This window comes from Oratosquilla oratoria, chromosome 10 (genome assembly GCF_046742065.1).
Source record: "Oratosquilla oratoria isolate Oo_2021 chromosome 10, ASM4674206v1, whole genome shotgun sequence".
NCBI lineage: Eukaryota > Metazoa > Arthropoda > Malacostraca > Stomatopoda > Squillidae > Oratosquilla > Oratosquilla oratoria.
This window is the reverse complement of record NC_134786.1, coordinates 11,137,820-11,151,988: the sequence shown is the minus strand read 5'-3', so window position 1 is coordinate 11,151,988 and position 14,169 is coordinate 11,137,820. Positions and strand designations below refer to the sequence as shown.

General features: G+C 35.9%; 9 non-coding genes across 9 annotated transcripts; 7 read left to right on the top strand and 2 right to left on the bottom strand.

Moving 5' to 3' along the window:
• Positions 1 to 23: 23 nt before the first annotated feature.
• TRNAG-GCC (transfer RNA glycine (anticodon GCC)) lies at positions 24 to 94 on the bottom strand. Its single transcript has one exon. It is a non-coding gene; the product is annotated as a tRNA-Gly (tRNA).
• Positions 95 to 186: 92 nt separating this feature from the next.
• TRNAD-GUC (transfer RNA aspartic acid (anticodon GUC)) lies at positions 187 to 258 on the bottom strand. The gene has a single exon. It is a non-coding gene; the product is annotated as a tRNA-Asp (tRNA).
• Positions 259 to 3,783: 3,525 nt separating this feature from the next.
• On the top strand, positions 3,784 to 3,855 carry TRNAD-GUC (transfer RNA aspartic acid (anticodon GUC)). Its single transcript has one exon. It is a non-coding gene; the product is annotated as a tRNA-Asp (tRNA).
• Positions 3,856 to 3,944: 89 nt separating this feature from the next.
• On the top strand, positions 3,945 to 4,015 carry TRNAG-GCC (transfer RNA glycine (anticodon GCC)). The gene has a single exon. It is a non-coding gene; the product is annotated as a tRNA-Gly (tRNA).
• Positions 4,016 to 6,932: 2,917 nt separating this feature from the next.
• TRNAD-GUC (transfer RNA aspartic acid (anticodon GUC)) lies at positions 6,933 to 7,004 on the top strand. The gene has a single exon. It is a non-coding gene; the product is annotated as a tRNA-Asp (tRNA).
• Positions 7,005 to 7,096: 92 nt separating this feature from the next.
• TRNAG-GCC (transfer RNA glycine (anticodon GCC)) lies at positions 7,097 to 7,167 on the top strand. The gene has a single exon. It is a non-coding gene; the product is annotated as a tRNA-Gly (tRNA).
• Positions 7,168 to 10,852: 3,685 nt separating this feature from the next.
• On the top strand, positions 10,853 to 10,924 carry TRNAD-GUC (transfer RNA aspartic acid (anticodon GUC)). The gene has a single exon. It is a non-coding gene; the product is annotated as a tRNA-Asp (tRNA).
• Positions 10,925 to 13,227: 2,303 nt separating this feature from the next.
• Positions 13,228 to 13,299, top strand: TRNAD-GUC (transfer RNA aspartic acid (anticodon GUC)). The gene has a single exon. It is a non-coding gene; the product is annotated as a tRNA-Asp (tRNA).
• Positions 13,300 to 13,391: 92 nt separating this feature from the next.
• On the top strand, positions 13,392 to 13,462 carry TRNAG-GCC (transfer RNA glycine (anticodon GCC)). The gene has a single exon. It is a non-coding gene; the product is annotated as a tRNA-Gly (tRNA).
• The last annotated feature ends 707 nt before the right edge of the window (positions 13,463 to 14,169 follow it).

The window sequence follows — 14,169 nt, the reverse complement described above, 5'->3', positions numbered from 1 at the left end:
TCTGCCAACAAATAATTTGTACCTGCATCGGCCGGGAATCGAACCCGGGCCTCCCGCGTGGCAGGCGAGAATTCTACCACTGAACCACCGATGCGACGAGGACAAAGAGTGATGTGACTGTGTTTGGCACATCATCTGTAGTAAGTCTCGAGACATGACGTCAATTTTTCTTTTGAAAATAGTTGTCTCCCCGGCGGGGAATCGAACCCCGGTCTCCCGCGTGACAGGCGGGGATACTCACCACTATACTACCGAGGAATGGATATAATTATAAGAAAGCATGTTATATATAGCATGAGGGACTAAGATTGATAGCGAAGCTGTTGCATATTTTCAAAACCAGTCAACATCTTCAGATCCATCAGGTGGTGCAGCCCTGAGGGTCTGACGATCGGTCCCCGGACTGAGCTCAAGATTTATCTTTATCAACTTCAAATGTATTTCTTATACTTTTTCACGCAAGCTGTGGGAGATTTATAGGAACGTTGCCGTCTGTTGTGGGGCTCCGGGCATTCATCTTAGTGAAAATCAACGCAACAAATGAATGATAGATTAAACATGACATTAATATACCAATGACACTTGTATATATTTTTTAAAGATGGACTAGGCAATTGCAGTTAGTTAACATTTCATCTACTTATTCTAAGACTCTTTCATTTAATAATTTTTATTTTGTGAATATAATTACTTATTTATATTTTCATTTTTTAACTTGTTCATTTGTATATTATTTTTTTCTTTTTCAAATCATAAGATATAAAAAATAAAGCAAATTTCAGGAAAATTTGTGATAATTTTAAGTTTGAAAAAATGGCAACCACCTTCAGTAGGAAAAAATATAATAACTTAAAAAAATCATAATGAATGAAAACTGTATCCTATTTTTTTTCTATCTAATTTAGGTATCTGTTTTTTCAATAACATTTCTTATTTATTTTCTTATTGATTTATTTACCTATGAACTAATTCATTGATTTCTTTATATTTTCATTTTGTTTATTTATGTATATATTTTTTATTTTATTTATTAATTTAATTTATTTACTTGTGTATATATGTATTTATGTATCTTACTTATGCACACACACACACACACACACACACACACACACACACACACACACACACACACACACACACACACACACACACACACACACACACACACACACACACACACACACACACACACACATTCACGCACATACCCAAATAAACACGTATACACATACACTCATACACAGGCATACACGTACACACACATACACACACGCGCGTGCACGCACATGCTGAGGTATTTACAGTATGAGGATATAATCCTCTGTGAGGAGATTCCTAAGATGCTCACCCTATGAGAGACTCCCCTTTTGTTGCTATAGTGGTAGGGGTTAGATACACAGAAATGCCTGCATCACGTTGCTTATTGTCTAATCATTTCATTTTTCTAAAATAATTTGTGTGAGTTGTAGTATAAAGGATCTAGTTAGTATTAGTAAATGTGTTTTGATTTGATGTATGGTTTATAGTTATGATTATGTAGTTTGGTAGGTATAGGGAGTGGTTTCTATGTGTCTCATAACAATATGTACCTGTTTCAGTAACTTAACATTAGGCGGTGTTGTGATGTGTCTCGTATGTTTGAGTCATGTATGTCTGTGAATGTGGATGTCAGCAAAATCGGAGGTATTGAAAGGCTCCAGTACCTGTCGACACTTTGCATATATGTGGATCATATGACAGGCATGTGACATATCGTGTATATGATTATAGGTTAAATATATGGACACACAAAATTAAGTAAAACATAATCAACAACACAAGAAATATGATGTACTCATACTTTAATAAACAGGAGGATATGCAGAATTATAATTCATAGAGACGATTTAGATACAACTTCAGTAAAGCAAAGCTATGACAATTTCTGAAATAAAGAAGAGGGATTCAGAGAGACAGAGTTCGACTTCACTATTTTAAAGATATATGTCATAAGTCGTTGTAAAATTGAATAAAACTTAGTTGAAAAAAGTCGTGAGACATAAAAAATATATAACAGCAATTGGATTGGTAGGTCGGTGTTGCAGTATCAAGACATTGTATTTCGATAGAATGCATGTAGTTCTTGGTTATTGTTTTACGGGTCTCACTAATGCATTTACGTATTTGTCAACCTTTACTAATGTGAACCTGCATCGGGCTGGAATCGAACCCGGGCCTCCCGCGTGGCAGGCGAGAATTCTACCACTGAACCATCGATGCGACGAGTCCAAAGAGTGATGTGACTGTGTCTGGTACATCATCTGGAGTAAGTCTCGAGACATGATGTAATTTTTTCTTTTGAAAATTATTGTCTCCCCGGCGGGGAATCGAACCCCGGTCTCCCCTTGACAGGCGGGGATACTCACCACTATACTACCGAGGAATAAATACAATTTGAAGAAAGCATGTTATATATAGAGTGGCGGATCATATTAGACATGAAGTACCAAGATGGATAACGAAACTGTTACACATTTTCAAAACCAATCGACATCTTCAGATCCATAAGGTGCAGCCCTGAGGGTCTGACATTCGATCCCTGGACTGAGCTCAAGATCTATCTTTATCAACTTTAATTTTATTTCTTACACTTTTTCACACGAGGTGAAAGGAGTGAACATGGGGGTGGGATGACCAAGGATGAGATGAATGGGGTAAAAGAGGCGTTGGGAAAGAGGGGAATGTCTGTTGAGGAAAGACGGGAGAAGACAGAAGATACGGGTGAATGGAGAATGGTTGTGTATGGATGATGCCATGATGCATGAAAGAGAGAGTGTGGGGGATACGGGGTTAAGGAATATTTGTGGAAAATAATTTGAGGCAGACCAAAGGGATTCCTTCCTGTCTTCTCTTGTTCTGCATGAGGGGACGGATAGCGGTAGTCGATGATTAAATGAAGCGGCTTTGCTATAGATGTGCTAAGTCTTGCGACACTGCTTCTGACTCAGGGTAGTGGGCGAGATGCAGGGATGACCCGTCATTCAGGAGGAGCCAAGAGGAAGGAAGGGGGTGAATAGGAGTGGAATATGTCGGGATGGAATAGGTGGGAGTGGATTTTTTTTCTTTCTTTTTTTTTCTTTTTTTACCTCACTTGTAAGGGGCAAGAAGCCTTTGGTATATGTATGTACCAATTTTCCTGAAATTTAAATTTGAAACTTATTATTTGAAAGAAATTCACATATGAAGTAGCCATTAAATAGAAATATAGTAGAATAAGTAATTATGTATACAAACTAGAAATCATCAAATGAAAGATTCATAGAAGAGCTTGATAAAATGTTAATAAGTAACTGCAATTTCCTAGTCAATCCTTGAATAAAATATAAAGGTAACTGATATCTTAATGTCATGTTTAACTCAATCAAATATGTGTTGCGTCGATTTTCACCGAGTTGAAAACCCGGGGTTCTACAATGGATGGCAACGGTCCTGTTAATCTCCCAGATTTCGTGTGAAAAAGCATAAGAAATACAGTTGAAGTTGATCAAGATAGATCTTGAGCTCAGTCCGGGGATCAAGTGTCACAAGTTTATAGTTATGATTATGTAGTTTGGTAGGTATAGGGAGTGGTTTGTATGTGTCTCATAACAATATGTACCTGTTTAAGTAACTTAACATTAGGCGGTTAGGATGTTGACTGGTTTTGAAAATGTGCAACAGCTTTGCTATCCATTTTGGTTCCTCATATTTAATATGTTCCGTCCACTCTATATATACACTGCCTTTTTACAGTATGTCTAATCCTCGGTAGTATAGTGGTGAGTATCCCCGCCTGTCACGCGGGAGACCGGGGTTCGATTCCCCGCCGGGGAGACAACTATTTTGAAAAGAAAAAAATCACGTCATTTCTCTAGACTTACTTCAGAGGATTTACTAGACACAGTCGCATAGATTACCTTAACGCATCGGTGGTTCAGTGGTAGAATTCTCGCCTGCCACGCGGGAGGCCCGGGTTCGATTCCCGGCCGATGCAGGTTCATATTATTAATGGTTGACAAAGACATAGGTGCATTTGTGAGGCCCGTAAACCATTAACCATAAACCAATTACATTCTATCGAAATACAATCTCCTCATAATACAATACCGACCTATCGATCCAATTTCTTCTATAAATTTTTTACTGTCTTACAAAAAAAATTCAAACAGGTTTTATTAAATTTCCTTACACGTATTCTTGACATATATATTTAAAATAGATAAGTCGCACTATGTCTCTCTGAATCCCTTCTCTTTGTTTAATTATGCTCTCCTGAAGTTGTATCTGAATCATCTCTATGAATTATCTTTCTGGATATACTTCTGTTTATTGAAAATTGAGTACATCATATTTTGTTGTTGTTGTTGATTTTGTTTTACTTAACTCTGTGTGTCCATATAATAACCCTTTAACCATATATACGAGATGTCACATGCCTGACACATGATCCACATACATGCAAGAAGGTGTCGACAAACACTGGAGCCTTGCAATACTTCCAATCTTGCTGACCTCCACATTCCCAAACATACATGACTCAAACATACGACACACATCACAGCAACGCCCAAGTGAAAGTTACTGAAACAAGTACATATTGTTATGAAACACATACAAACCACTCCCTATACCTACCAAACTACACAATCATAACTATAAACCATACATCAAGACACGTTTACTCATAGTAACTAGATCCTTTATATTAAAACTAACAGAAATTATTTTAGAAAAATTAAATGATATAGATAATAAGCAACGTGATAAAGACATTTCTGTATTTAACGCGTATGATTATAATAACAGGTGGGAGTCTCATAGGGGGATTATCTTAGAAATCTCCCCATAGAGGGTAACATCCCCATACTGTAAATACCTCAACATGTGCGCGCGCGCGCGTGTATGTGTATGTGTGAATGTGTGCGTGTGTATGAGTGTGTGTGTGCACGTGTTTATTTGGGTATGTGCGTGCGTGTGTGTGTGCACATGTGTGTGTGTGTGTGTGTGTGCGTGTGTGTGTGTGTGTGTGTGTGTGTGTGTGTGTGTTTGTATTTGTGTATGTACCAGTGTTTATATTCATACATAGGTAAAATTCTATCTAGAACAAATATTAGCTATTCCAAAAAGTACCTGATAAGATAGTCGAGAGCAATTGTTTGTGCCTTTATCAATGATATCAGTAAAACAATACACTTTTGGGAAATTCAATTTCTGTTATCGGTTTCACCATGATTTGATTAGAAAATGTATCGAGATCAACAATTTGTTTGCAAAATATTAACAAGTATCAAAAATCAATTATCAACTTAAATGCTATTAAATAAAGATGAAAGTTGCTTTTATTATATATTCACTTAATATTGTCTATAAGTCATATTAGACGATGGCAAAATGAAAATGATTGAACATATATTGTCTAAAAATGAGAAATCACATTAACACGTTTATTTCTGTTCCACAAAATTGCTCTTCTTCAGATTTATAAAAGGTTTTGTTCACACTAGTGGTTTCAACCGCGGCGGATTAATTACAATGTAAGTCATGCGAGGCTTTAACACACAACCGCACATTTTTTCTTTCAGTATGCGGTACAGCACAGTTCAAACTGATATTGTGAATAAGGCCTTAGTGTCGCACTTATGTCTCCTATAGTCAGTACACTAGGGGAAATATATATATATATATACATATATATATATATATATATATATATATATATGTATATATATATATGTATATATATATGAGTGGAAGGATGGTGAGCTAAACACAGAGAACAGTTGGAGTTTTATTCACTGACGTTTCGTCCTTACCAGGGCATTCCTGGTAAGGAAGAAACGTCAGTGAATAAAACTCCAACTGTTCTCTGTGTTTAGCTCACCGCCCTTCCACTCATTTGTCTTCTATACTTCAATATGTATATATATATATATATATACATATATATATATATATATATATATATATATATATATATATATATATATATATATATATATATATATATATAAGTAAAATATATAATTAGGTATATGCACAAATGAATAAATTAAATAGATTAATAGAAATAAAATAAATATACATGAATAAATATATAGACAGATAAATGAAAATGAATAACTAACATAACTGGAAGAATTATCAATAACTAAACCAAATAAATAGATCTAGAAATCAATGAACGAGTTCATAGGTAAATAAATGAATAAACAAGTATATGAAAATAAAAAAGGAAAGTAACTGAAAAAAACAGTTGACTAAATCAGATAAAATAGAAATAGAAGACAGATTTTATTGATTATACAAAATATATCTGAAGTTATTACTTTTTCCCTGCTAAAGGTAGTTGACTTTTTTCAAACTTAAAACTATCACCAATTTTCCTGAATATTATTTAAATTTGTATCTCTTATGATTTGAAAGAATTTCATATATAAATAATTTGAAAGACAGAAATATAAAGGAATAAGTAATTATGTTAACAAAATAAAAATTATTGAATGAAAGAATCCTAGAATAACTAGATAAAATGTCATTAAGTAGCTGCAATTGCCTAGTCAATCTTTAGAAAAATATATAAGGTTCATTGATATATTGTCATATTTAAATTAGTTATTAATCTATTGCCTTCATTTTCAGTAAGTTCATAGCCCGGAGCCCCACAACAGACGGCAACGGTTCTATGAATCCCACACAGCTTGTGGGAAAAAGTGTAAGAAATACAGTTGAAGTTGATGAAGAGCTCAGTCCGGAGACCGAGTGTCAGACCCTCAGGGCTGCACCTCCTGATGGAGGAGAGGATGTTCACTGGTTTTGAAAATGTACATCAGCTTCCCTATTCATCTTGGTACTTAATGTCTAATATGATCCGCCCCTCTATATATAACATGCTTTCTTTTATATATATCTATTCCTCGGTAGTATAGTGGTGAGTATCCCCGCCTGTCACGCGGGAGACCGGGGTTCGATTCCCCGCCGGGGAGACAACTATTTTCAAAAGAAAAATTGACGTCATATCTCGAGACTTACTCCAGATGATGTAACAAATACAGTCACATCACTCTATATCCTCATCGCATCGGTGGTTCAGTGGTAGAATTCTCGCCTGCCACGCGGGAGGCCCGGGTTCGATTCCCGGCCGATGCAGGCACAAATTATTGGTTGGCAAAGACATCTATGTATGCATTTGTTAGTGAAAGAGGCTGGTAGAGAAGAAACATGGGTAGAAGACGGGTGAGGATGTTATGTTTTGCGGGTTAGGTGTTAATGAAAGATGTATATAAAAAAACAACATTGTGAGCGAGAGAATTGCCTAAGTCGGCTTTCCTCCTTGTTTAGGTAATTAAACTCGTATTTATGAATATTAGCCGGGGACTCGAGTGAATTGCTGACATGGCATTGCTATGTAACCTAAGTGAGATATGCAGAGACTCGAGATTATTCTAAGTAAACAATATTGCCATATAGACTTGTAATAACGAATCTGTTTGGTGAAAAGGTGGAGGAGAAAATTCAATTGGCTTATAATAAATTTCTAGCAAAGGGAAAATATAAACAAATGTAATGTTCATAAGAAATCATTCATTATATACTTTAATTTTAAGAATGATCAGGATCATATCAGGTCTTGGTTAGAATAATGAAGACAACAAAAACAAATTAAACAAACACAGAATTTTGATCAAAATTAGACAGATGGTCTAGGAACATGATTTCTATTTTGAAGGATTCAGATTGGATAGAAAATAGATCTAGTGACATGTTTAAAGTTTCTCAGGCTACTAACTTAATAGCATTTGCACTATTGTTATACAATAGTGATGAGATGCCTGCAGAAAATCTGTCCAGGGATCTTAAAGACACGTTGGACTTAGGAGAGATTGATTATCTTTTACAAGGTTGTCAAGAAAGTAAAACAATGAGTTCATATGCCATGACATTAGGAATGCACCAACAGAAAGTAACTAGGAACTCTAGGAGTAATTACAGAAACAGAGGATCTGAACCTAGAAACACCTCAAGAAATGCTGGACGTGACTATAATAATTGTAAAAAATGGGGGTATAAAGGACGAGAGTGTTATTGTGAGATTATTTGTAGCAACTGCAAATATGAGGGTTATGATGAGTATCATTGTAGGAACCCATCTTTCTGTTTGTATCACAATAGAGAAGGACAAAGATCATAGGATTGTAGAACAATGCCAGATTTTCGTATTTATCCAGAAACATGAGGAAAACCTCCAAACATAAAATAAAAAATACTACAAAGCTAACCCTAGAGCAACAAATAGACAATATAGTGTACTGAACAATGGCGAGAGAGAAAACATCGACCCAATTAATGAATAAATAAATAGATAAATAAATAAATAAATATATAAATAAATAAATAAATAAACAACTAAAAATAAATAAATAGATAAGTAAATAAATAAATAAATAAATAAATAAATTGACTATAACAATCGGAAGGACCTCTGTAGAGCTCATCATTGTGGGTAGAGTATTGAAATACACCTTTTCAAATATTTTATACGGGATCTCTAGTAAATGTTATAACCAGCAAAATTTTAAACCAATTGAAACTGGGAGCAAAAATCTTGTAACCAATCCATTAGTCATTGCAAGGAGTAACAAGAAGTCAGTTAGAAATATTAGGTAAGGCTGAGTTAGATGTTCTTTTGTATAAAAATGAGCACTTGCACATTCCTATGATATTTGTATTTTTTTCAGGATATTTATTGATAGGATTTGCAACTATGAGAAAAGAGGACATGATCGTATGTCCGGCTGAGTTAGGGGTCTTAGCGATGGCACAGTTAATTCAACGTTTAAATCAGCCAGACTTAGATCCAATATCTGTGATAAGAGAACCTATTGAGAAAAATGGGAAAGATAACAATGCTAGATTAGATGGTAGCGGGACAGAGATATTCAAGAACAGATAACTCAAAATAAAGAAAAAGGCATAGTGAACACAACACAGGCGTTCAGGAAATCCCAGAAATTAACCAGAATTCATCAACTCCAAATGTAGCTTTGCAAATTGTGGAAAGTGGCGTAATAAAGTCGACATTACTGCTCTCCAAAGCAATTAACAGTAGAAGTGCAGTTGAAAGGAGTCACTGTAGACTCAGAAATTTCAACCATCCCAGAACCAATTCGAGTAAAATGTTTTAAATTGGGCTCAGCGATAGGTAGGGCACACAAGAAAAGGGTAGAAATATAAATGATTAGTACTTTGAGTAAAGGCACACCCTTAATAAAATGTACACAAATATGATGTTTTCAAGTTTTTCAAAGACCCGTTAAGATTTTAAATGAGAGTCCCGAAAAAGTGGAATCACCAATTTTATCAGTTTGTTCAATTCAGGAAGAAACGGACTTGGGAAAGAAATATAAGAGTCAACTAGAGCCTACTTGTTGTCTTGATCTAGGAGCAAGTCTTATTGCATTGCCTATAGAACACAATAAAGCAGTTGCTTTGGCGGGGTACACTTTTGTTAAAAAAAAAAAATAAAAAAAAATCAGATCAAATTAAAACCAGGGACCTTCCTACAGATTACCACATTCCAAGCTAGCCATTGTAGATAAATTGAACCAAGGAATGTTATCGCAGGATGTCATAGAACTTACTAGTGATTCTGGTGCCAAAATCAGATGGTGCCATGGGTTCAGTTATTGACTATAGGAAATTGAATAAACAGACAATGCCTGATTGACTATCGTTACTGGTAATAGCAGATATACTTCGTAGTTTGGGAACCAAGAAATGGTGTTTTAGCAATATAGACATCAAATCAGCGTTCTGGTAAATCCAATTGCACAAAGATTCACGAAACTATACAGCATTTTTTACAACAGGGCACTATGCGTTGAAATGAATGTCATTTGGGATATATAACATCACATTAACTTATATGAGATTAATGAATACAGTACTAGATGGGTTGTTATGAAACACTGCTTGTGTATTTCTAGATGATATTTTAATAGTTTCCCAAACAACGACAGAGCACTTTAATAGATACGATTTGGCATTTTCAAGACCAATTGAAGCAGGGTTGAGAGTTAGATTTGAAAAATGTATATATATTTTTTTGCAGGACATTGCCATTTATTTTGGGACATAAGATAGATAGATATGGACTTAATACAGCGAATTCAAAGTTAGGAGCAGTAAAGAATTATCAAGTATCGAACAATGTAGAAAAATTTAGGATTTTCTTGAGATTGACAGGGTATTATAGGAAGTTTATTAAGGGATATGCAGATAGCTAATCCATGAAGTTTTTTGTTAAAAATTATTCAAAGTTGATTTGGGGACCTGCACAACAACAACAAACTTTTCACAAGTTGAAAGATAAACTTACTAGTTCTCCAGTTCTCATTTTTCCTAATAGCATAGCCTTTAGGTTCTGTTGACACTAGCGGTTTCAACAGCGGCGATATAACTACAATGTAAGTCAATGGAGGAGTTCAGACACAACCTTATTTATTTATTTATTTATTTATTTATTCATTTATTTGTATGCAGTACCACCACGGCTCAAAATGAATATGTGAAGTAGGCTTTAGTGTTGCATTTATATCTCTTATGGTGACTACAACAGAAATATATATATATATATATATATATATATATATATATGTATGTATGTATGTATATATATATATATATATATATATATATAAATAATCAAAATAGTTAATAGAAAAACAAAACAAAATAAAACGAAATATATATCTAGGCAAATGAATAAACAAATGAATATATAATATGGTTCGTCCTCTCTATATATAAACTACTTTCTTTAAGTACTGTTTATTCCTCGGTAGTATAGTGGTGAGTATCCCCGCCTGTCACGCGGGAGACCGGGGTTCGATTCCCCGCCGGGGAGACAAGCATTTTCAAAAGAAAAAATGACGTCATGTCTCGAGACTCCCTCTAGACTCTAGAGGATGTACCAGACACCGTCATATCACTCTTTGTTCTCGCCGAATCGATGCAGTTATAGAATTCATGCCTACCACGCGGGGGCCCCAGGTTGGGGTGAAGACAATGCATTTGTGAAACCCCTAATCCATTAACCATAAACCAATTACATTCCATCAAAGTACGATGTATTAACATTGCAAAACTGATCTACCAATCCAATTTCTTTTATAATTTTTTTTACTGTCCCACAATTTTCACCCAACCATGTTGATTGAATTGTCTTACAACTATTCTCGACACAGCTTTATCATATTTAAGTCGCACTCTGTCTATCGGAATCCTTGAAGTTTGCTTAAGAAATTGTCTTAGTTCATTTTGTTTTCCTGAAAATGTGTCTGCAATGGAGACAGTGAGTGGTTTGAGGTAAAGGTGGGACTTTGCCAGGGAATTGTTATGTCGCCTTGGTTGTTCAATTTATACATGGATAGGGTGGTGGGAGAGGTAAACGCAAGGGCAATGGGTCGGAGATTGGAGATGGTTAAAACAAATAGAGAAAATTGGGATATTAATTAGCTGTTGTTTGCTGACGACACTGCTTGTGTCAGGATCAGAGGAGGGATTGAGGAAAATAGTGACAGAGTTTGAAAAGTTGCGGGAAAGAAGAAAGTTGAAGATAAATGTGGGTAAAAATAAGGTGATGAGATGTACAAGGGGAGAAAGTGTCAGCATACTGGAAGTGAGTATTAAAGGAGAGAAACTGGAGGAAATGGATAATTTTAAATACTTGGGTATGAATGTGGCAGGAAAGGGAGGATTTGAGGTGGAGGGAAAATGTAGATTGCGAGAAGGAAGTAAATGCCTTGGGGGATCAAAAAGTGTAATGAGAAGTAGACATTTGGGAATGGATGCTAAGAGGAGATTGTATGAAGGAGAGATTGTACCGAGCGCACTGTATGAGGCAGAAACATGGAACATAAGAGAGGAAGAGAGGAGGAGTTTGTGTTTGAGATAAGGTGACTGAGAAGTATGATAAGGGTTACCAGGCTAGATAAAGTGAGAAATGAGGAGGTGAAGAGGAGAACGGGGGTGAAAAGGGAGTTGGGAGATAGGGTTGATGAAAGAGTGTTGGTAAGGTTTGGACACATGGATAGAATGAGTGAAGAAAGATTAGTAAAAAATGTGTAGAAGGCAGAGGTGGAAGGTTTGAACACGAGAGGGGGACCAAGGATAAAATGGATAGATAGAGTAAAAGGGGCATTGGGAAAGAGGGGAATGTCTGTGGAAGAAGGATGGGAGAAGACAGAAGATAAGGGTGAATGGAGAATGGTTGTGTATGGATAATACCGGGATGCATGAAAGAGTGTGTGTGTGGGATAGGGGGTAAGGGAGTATTTGGGAAAAATAATTTGGCGCACCCCAAAGGAATTTCTCCCCATCTTCTCTTTTTCTGAATGGGGGCGGAAAGGGTGGTCGCCGATTAAATGAAGCGGCCCTGCTGTGGATGTGCTGTGTTTTGCGACACTACCTCTGACTCAGGGCATGGGCGAGATGCAGGAATGACTCGTCATCCAGGAGGGGCCAAGATAAGAGGGAGGAATGGAGGTTAATGTAAGTGGAGTATACGGAGGATGAAATAGGTGGGAGTGGATTTTAAGCCATTGTTTTTGGCTACCTCCCTTGTAAGGGGGAAAACCCTTTGGTATATGTATGTACCAATTTTTTCTGAGATTTAAATTTGTAGCTTTTATGATTTGAAAAAAAATCATATAGAAATGAAGAAGTTAATAAATAGAAATATAGTACAATAAGAAATTATGTACATAAACTAAAAATCATGAAATAAAAGATTCATAGACAGAATAACCAGATAAAATGTTGATAAGTAACTGCAATTGCCTTGTCCATCTTTAAAGAAAATATAAAGGTTATTGGTATCTTGATATCATGTTTAAGTCAATTAAGCAATTGTGGCTTCGATTTTGACTGAGTTGAAAACCCGGGGTCCTACAATGGATGACAACAGTCCTATTAATCTTCCAGAATTCGTGTGAAAAGTGTAAGAAATACAGTTGAAGTTGATGAAGATAGATCTTGAGCTCAGTCCGGGGATCGAGTGTCACACCCTCAGGGCTGCACCTCCTGATGCAGGTGAGGATGTCGACTGATTTTGAAAATGTGCAAAGCTTCGCTATATATTTTGGTACTTCATGCCTAATATGGTCTGTCTTTTCTACATATAAACTGCTTTCTTTCAATTATACTTATTCCTCGGTAGTATAGTGGTGAGTATCCCCGCCTGTCACGCGGGAGACCGGGGTTCGATTCCCCGCCGGGGAGATAACTATTTTCAAAAGAAAAATTGACGTCATGTCTCGAGGCTTACTCCAGAGGATGTATTAGACACAGTCACATCACTATATATCTTTATTGCATCGGTGGTTCAGTGGTAGAATTCTCGCCTGCCACGCGGGAGGCCCGGGTTCGATTCCCGGCCGATGCAGGTTTATATTGGTATTGGTTGGCAAAAACATAAATATCTTTGTGAGGCCTGTAAATCATTAACCGTAAACCAGTATATTCTATCGAAATACAATGTCTTATTATTGCAACACTGAACTACGAATCCAATTTCTTTTATACATTTTTACTGCCTGACGACTTTTATTCAACCAGTTTTTAATAAATTTTCTTACAAATATTTTTGGCATATATCTTTAAAATAATGAAGTCACACTCTCTTTGTGTTCCTGAATCCCTCCAATTTGTGTAAGATTTTATCATAGTTAATTTTGCTTTCCTGAAATTGTATCTGCAACCTCTCTATGAATTACTTTTCTGCATTTCCTTCTATTAATTAGAAATTGAGTATATAATGTTATTGTTTTTTACTTAAGTACATATTCTCGCGAGACACACGCAGACCACTCCCTATACCTACCAAACTACATAATCATAACTATGAACCATACATCAAGTCAAGACACATTTGTTGATACTAACTAGATCCTTTATACTGCAACCTACTGACAAATATCATTGTAGAAAAACAAAATGATTAGATGATAAGCAACCTTACGCAAAAATGCTGATGTAGCCATTTCTGTGTATATAACCCCTGTGATTGTATCACCAGGGGCGACTTTCCCTTAGACGGAGCATCTCGGGACTCTCACCATAGCAGATTGTATCCCCACTGTGTATATACCT